Source organism: Venturia canescens, unplaced genomic scaffold (genome assembly GCF_019457755.1).
Source record: "Venturia canescens isolate UGA unplaced genomic scaffold, ASM1945775v1 PGA_scaffold_70__1_contigs__length_27315, whole genome shotgun sequence".
Classification (NCBI taxonomy): domain Eukaryota; kingdom Metazoa; phylum Arthropoda; class Insecta; order Hymenoptera; family Ichneumonidae; genus Venturia; species Venturia canescens.
Genome location: NW_025108632.1, coordinates 7647 through 15000, shown reverse-complemented (window position 1 = coordinate 15000; position 7354 = coordinate 7647).

Sequence of the window (7354 nt, the reverse complement as noted above, 5' to 3'; positions counted from 1 at the left end):
GACCGACGAAATATTTCGCCCAATTTCAAGGTACCTGGGCACGTAGCTGCGCATTTTCCTCGACGCACGCCATCGAGGGAACGAACGTCGTCGGGAGACGTAGCGAAACTCGTCACGTAGGGTCTAACGGGGAAACGAGAAATCCTCGGTCGGTGGACGCCCGGTGCGGGCGTCGCACGACCGACGAAAAAAAGTCAGCACAATTACAGAGTCTCTGGGCACAAAACCGCGATGCTTCGTCTACGTAGGCTATCGGGAGAAACGCGAATTTGGGATCGTCCGAATATCTCGAAAGTTGCGTATCTTGTGAGTTTACTCGTCGCTCTTGACGCGTGTTGCGGTCGAACGGGTAAACGGCGGGCTTGGATGCTCGCTCGAATCTTGAGTCCAATCCCACCGGATCGTCCACGTGTGCGTAACATTTGGTTTAACGAAATTCCCACTGTCCCTATCTCCGACGACGAAGAACCATAATTTCCTTTAGATATCGTCAACGCAAGCATGAGCGAGCTACGTAAAATCTCTCGGTCGGTGGACGCCCGGTGCGGGCGTCGCACGACCGACGAAATATTTCGCCCAATTTCAAGGTACCTGGGCACGTAGCTGCGCATTTTCCTCGACGCACGCCATCGAGGGAACGAACGTCGTCGGGAGACGTAGCGAAACTCGTCACGTAGGGTCTAACGGGGAAACGAGAAATCCTCGGTCGGTGGACGCCCGGTGCGGGCGTCGCACGACCGACGAAAAAAAGTCAGCACAATTACAGAGTCTCTGGGCACAAAACCGCGATGCTTCGTCTACGTAGGCTATCGGGAGAAAGGCGAATTTGGGATCGTCCGAATATCTCGAAAGTTGCGTATCTTGTGAGTTTACTCGTCGCTCTTGACGCGTGTTGCGGTCGAACGGGTAAACGGCGGGCTTGGATGCTCGCTCGAATCTTGAGTCCAATCCCACCGGATCGTCCACGTGTGCGTAACATTTGGTTTAACGAAATTCCCACTGTCCCTATCTCCGACGACGAAGAACCATAATTTCCTTTAGATATCGTCAACGCAAGCATGAGCGAGCTACGTAAAATCTCTCGGTCGGTGGACGCCCGGTGCGGGCGTCGCACGACCGACGAAAAATTTCGCCCAATTTCAAGGTACCTGGGCACGTAGCTGCGCATTTTCCTCGACGCACGCCATCGAGGGAACGAACGTCGTCGGGAGACGTAGCGAAACTCGTCACGTAGGGTCTAACGGGGAAACGAGAAATCCTCGGTCGGTGGACGCCCGGTGCGGGCGTCGCACGACCGACGAAAAAAAGTCAGCACAATTACAGAGTCTCTGGGCACAAAACCGCGATGCTTCGTCTACGTAGGCTATCGGGAGAAAGGCGAATTTGGTATCGTCCGAATATCTCGAAAGTTGCGTATCTTGTGAGTTTACTCGTCGCTCTTGACGCGTGTTGCGGTCGAACGGGTAAACGGCGGGCTTGGATGCTCGCTCGAATCTTGAGTCCAATCCCACCGGATCGTCCACGTGTGCGTAACATTTGGTTTAACGAAATTCCCACTGTCCCTATCTCCGACGACGAAGAACCATAATTTCCTTTAGATATCGTCAACGCAAGCATGAGCGAGCTACGTAAAATCTCTCGGTCGGTGGACGCCCGGTGCGGGCGTCGCACGACCGACGAAAAATTTCGCCCAATTTCAAGGTACCTGGGCACGTAGCTGCGCATTTTCCTCGACGCACGCCATCGAGGGAACGAACGTCGTCGGGAGACGTAGCGAAACTCGTCACGTAGGGTCTAACGGGGAAACGAGAAATCCTCGGTCGGTGGACGCCCGGTGCGGGCGTCGCACGACCGACGAAAAAAAGTCAGCACAATTACAGAGTCTCTGGGCACAAAACCGCGACGCTTCGTCTACGTAGGCTATCGGGAGAAAGGCGAATTTGGGATCGTCCGAATATCTCGAAAGTTGCGTATCTTGTGAGTTTACTCGTCGCTCTTGACGCGTGTTGCGGTCGAACGGGTAAACGGCGGGCTTGGATGCTCGCTCGAATCTTGAGTCCAATCCCACCGGATCGTCCACGTGTGCGTAACATTTGGATTAACGAAATTCCCACTGTCCCTATCTCCGACGACGAAGAACCATAATTTCCTTTAGATATCGTCAACGCAAGCATGAGCGAGCTACGTAAAATCTCTCGGTCGGTGGACGCCCGGTGCGGGCGTCGCACGACCGACGAAATATTTCGCCCAATTTCAAGGTACCTGGGCACGTAGCTGCGCATTTTCCTCGACGCACGCCATCGAGGGAACGAACGTCGTCGGGAGACGTAGCGAAACTCGTCACGTAGGGTCTAACGGGGAAACGAGAAATCCTCGGTCGGTGGACGCCCGGTGCGGGCGTCGCACGACCGACGAAAAAAAGTCAGCACAATTACAGAGTCTCTGGGCACAAAACCGCGATGCTTCGTCTACGTAGGCTATCGGGAGAAAGGCGAATTTGGGATCGTCCGAATATCTCGAAAGTTGCGTATCTTGTGAGTTTACTCGTCGCTCTTGACGCGTGTTGCGGTCGAACGGGTAAACGGCGGGCTTGGATGCTCGCTCGAATCTTGAGTCCAATCCCACCGGATCGTCCACGTGTGCGTAACATTTGGTTTAACGAAATTCCCACTGTCCCTATCTCCGACGACGAAGAACCATAATTTCCTTTAGATATCGTCAACGCAAGCATGAGCGAGCTACGTAAAATCTCTCGGTCGGTGGACGCCCGGTGCGGGCGTCGCACGACCGACGAAAAATTTCGCCCAATTTCAAGGTACCTGGGCACGTAGCTGCGCATTTTCCTCGACGCACGCCATCGAGGGAACGAACGTCGTCGGGAGACGTAGCGAAACTCGTCACGTAGGGTCTAACGGGGAAACGAGAAATCCTCGGTCGGTGGACGCCCGGTGCGGGCGTCGCACGACCGACGAAAAAAAGTCAGCACAATTACAGAGTCTCTGGGCACAAAACCGCGATGCTTCGTCTACGTAGGCTATCGGGAGAAAGGCGAATTTGGGATCGTCCGAATATCTCGAAAGTTGCGTATCTTGTGAGTTTACTCGTCGCTCTTGACGCGTGTTGCGGTCGAACGGGTAAACGGCGGGCTTGGATGCTCGCTCGAATCTTGAGTCCAATCCCACCGGATCGTCCACGTGTGCGTAACATTTGGTTTAACGAAATTCCCACTGTCCCTATCTCCGACGACGAAGAACCATAATTTCCTTTAGATATCGTCAACGCAAGCATGAGCGAGCTACGTAAAATCTCTCGGTCGGTGGACGCCCGGTGCGGGCGTCGCACGACCGACGAAAAATTTCGCCCAATTTCAAGGTACCTGGGCACGTAGCTGCGCATTTTCCTCGACGCACGCCATCGAGGGAACGAACGTCGTCGGGAGACGTAGCGAAACTCGTCACGTAGGGTCTAACGGGGAAACGAGAAATCCTCGGTCGGTGGACGCCCGGTGCGGGCGTCGCACGACCGACGAAAAAAAGTCAGCACAATTACAGAGTCTCTGGGCACAAAACCGCGATGCTTCGTCTACGTAGGCTATCGGGAGAAAGGCGAATTTGGGATCGTCCGAATATCTCGAAAGTTGCGTATCTTGTGAGTTTACTCGTCGCTCTTGACGCGTGTTGCGGTCGAACGGGTAAACGGCGGGCTTGGATGCTCGCTCGAATCTTGAGTCCAATCCCACCGGATCGTCCACGTGTGCGTAACATTTGGTTTAACGAAATTCCCACTGTCCCTATCTCCGACGACGAAGAACCATAATTTCCTTTAGATATCGTCAACGCAAGCATGAGCGAGCTACGTAAAATCTCTCGGTCGGTGGACGCCCGGTGCGGGCGTCGCACGACCGACGAAAAATTTCGCCCAATTTCAAGGTACCTGGGCACGTAGCTGCGCATTTTCCTCGACGCACGCCATCGAGGGAACGAACGTCGTCGGGAGACGTAGCGAAACTCGTCACGTAGGGTCTAACGGGGAAACGAGAAATCCTCGGTCGGTGGACGCCCGGTGCGGGCGTCGCACGACCGACGAAAAAAAGTCAGCACAATTACAGAGTCTCTGGGCACAAAACCGCGATGCTTCGTCTACGTAGGCTATCGGGAGAAAGGCGAATTTGGGATCGTCCGAATATCTCGAAAGTTGCGTATCTTGTGAGTTTACTCGTCGCTCTTGACGCGTGTTGCGGTCGAACGGGTAAACGGCGGGCTTGGATGCTCGCTCGAATCTTGAGTCCAATCCCACCGGATCGTCCACGTGTGCGTAACATTTGGTTTAACGAAATTCCCACTGTCCCTATCTCCGACGACGAAGAACCATAATTTCCTTTAGATATCGTCAACGCAAGCATGAGCGAGCTACGTAAAATCTCTCGGTCGGTGGACGCCCGGTGCGGGCGTCGCACGACCGACGAAAAATTTCGCCCAATTTCAAGGTACCTGGGCACGTAGCTGCGCATTTTCCTCGACGCACGCCATCGAGGGAACGAACGTCGTCGGGAGACGTAGCGAAACTCGTCACGTAGGGTCTAACGGGGAAACGAGAAATCCTCGGTCGGTGGACGCCCGGTGCGGGCGTCGCACGACCGACGAAAAAAAGTCAGCACAATTACAGAGTCTCTGGGCACAAAACCGCGACGCTTCGTCTACGTAGGCTATCGGGAGAAAGGCGAATTTGGGATCGTCCGAATATCTCGAAAGTTGCGTATCTTGTGAGTTTACTCGTCGCTCTTGACGCGTGTTGCGGTCGAACGGGTAAACGGCGGGCTTGGATGCTCGCTCGAATCTTGAGTCCAATCCCACCGGATCGTCCACGTGTGCGTAACATTTGGATTAACGAAATTCCCACTGTCCCTATCTCCGACGACGAAGAACCATAATTTCCTTTAGATATCGTCAACGCAAGCATGAGCGAGCTACGTAAAATCTCTCGGTCGGTGGACGCCCGGTGCGGGCGTCGCACGACCGACGAAATATTTCGCCCAATTTCAAGGTACCTGGGCACGTAGCTGCGCATTTTCCTCGACGCACGCCATCGAGGGAACGAACGTCGTCGGGAGACGTAGCGAAACTCGTCACGTAGGGTCTAACGGGGAAACGAGAAATCCTCGGTCGGTGGACGCCCGGTGCGGGCGTCGCACGACCGACGAAAAAAAGTCAGCACAATTACAGAGTCTCTGGGCACAAAACCGCGATGCTTCGTCTACGTAGGCTATCGGGAGAAAGGCGAATTTGGGATCGTCCGAATATCTCGAAAGTTGCGTATCTTGTGAGTTTACTCGTCGCTCTTGACGCGTGTTGCGGTCGAACGGGTAAACGGCGGGCTTGGATGCTCGCTCGAATCTTGAGTCCAATCCCACCGGATCGTCCACGTGTGCGTAACATTTGGTTTAACGAAATTCCCACTGTCCCTATCTCCGACGACGAAGAACCATAATTTCCTTTAGATATCGTCAACGCAAGCATGAGCGAGCTACGTAAAATCTCTCGGTCGGTGGACGCCCGGTGCGGGCGTCGCACGACCGACGAAAAATTTCGCCCAATTTCAAGGTACCTGGGCACGTAGCTGCGCATTTTCCTCGACGCACGCCATCGAGGGAACGAACGTCGTCGGGAGACGTAGCGAAACTCGTCACGTAGGGTCTAACGGGGAAACGAGAAATCCTCGGTCGGTGGACGCCCGGTGCGGGCGTCGCACGACCGACGAAAAAAAGTCAGCACAATTACAGAGTCTCTGGGCACAAAACCGCGATGCTTCGTCTACGTAGGCTATCGGGAGAAAGGCGAATTTGGGATCGTCCGAATATCTCGAAAGTTGCGTATCTTGTGAGTTTACTCGTCGCTCTTGACGCGTGTTGCGGTCGAACGGGTAAACGGCGGGCTTGGATGCTCGCTCGAATCTTGAGTCCAATCCCACCGGATCGTCCACGTGTGCGTAACATTTGGTTTAACGAAATTCCCACTGTCCCTATCTCCGACGACGAAGAACCATAATTTCCTTTAGATATCGTCAACGCAAGCATGAGCGAGCTACGTAAAATCTCTCGGTCGGTGGACGCCCGGTGCGGGCGTCGCACGACCGACGAAAAATTTCGCCCAATTTCAAGGTACCTGGGCACGTAGCTGCGCATTTTCCTCGACGCACGCCATCGAGGGAACGAACGTCGTCGGGAGACGTAGCGAAACTCGTCACGTAGGGTCTAACGGGGAAACGAGAAATCCTCGGTCGGTGGACGCCCGGTGCGGGCGTCGCACGACCGACGAAAAAAAGTCAGCACAATTACAGAGTCTCTGGGCACAAAACCGCGATGCTTCGTCTACGTAGGCTATCGGGAGAAAGGCGAATTTGGGATCGTCCGAATATCTCGAAAGTTGCGTATCTTGTGAGTTTACTCGTCGCTCTTGACGCGTGTTGCGGTCGAACGGGTAAACGGCGGGCTTGGATGCTCGCTCGAATCTTGAGTCCAATCCCACCGGATCGTCCACGTGTGCGTAACATTTGGTTTAACGAAATTCCCACTGTCCCTATCTCCGACGACGAAGAACCATAATTTCCTTTAGATATCGTCAACGCAAGCATGAGCGAGCTACGTAAAATCTCTCGGTCGGTGGACGCCCGGTGCGGGCGTCGCACGACCGACGAAATATTTCGCCCAATTTCAAGGTACCTGGGCACGTAGCTGCGCATTTTCCTCGACGCACGCCATCGAGGGAACGAACGTCGTCGGGAGACGTAGCGAAACTCGTCACGTAGGGTCTAACGGGGAAACGAGAAATCCTCGGTCGGTGGACGCCCGGTGCGGGCGTCGCACGACCGACGAAAAAAAGTCAGCACAATTACAGAGTCTCTGGGCACAAAACCGCGATGCTTCGTCTACGTAGGCTATCGGGAGAAAGGCGAATTTGGGATCGTCCGAATATCTCGAAAGTTGCGTATCTTGTGAGTTTACTCGTCGCTCTTGACGCGTGTTGCGGTCGAACGGGTAAACGGCGGGCTTGGATGCTCGCTCGAATCTTGAGTCCAATCCCACCGGATCGTCCACGTGTGCGTAACATTTGGTTTAACGAAATTCCCACTGTCCCTATCTCCGACGACGAAGAACCATAATTTCCTTTAGATATCGTCAACGCAAGCATGAGCGAGCTACGTAAAATCTCTCGGTCGGTGGACGCCCGGTGCGGGCGTCGCACGACCGACGAAAAATTTCGCCCAATTTCAAGGTACCTGGGCACGTAGCTGCGCATTTTCCTCGACGCACGCCATCGAGGGAACGAACGTCGTCGGGAGACGTAGCGAAACTCGT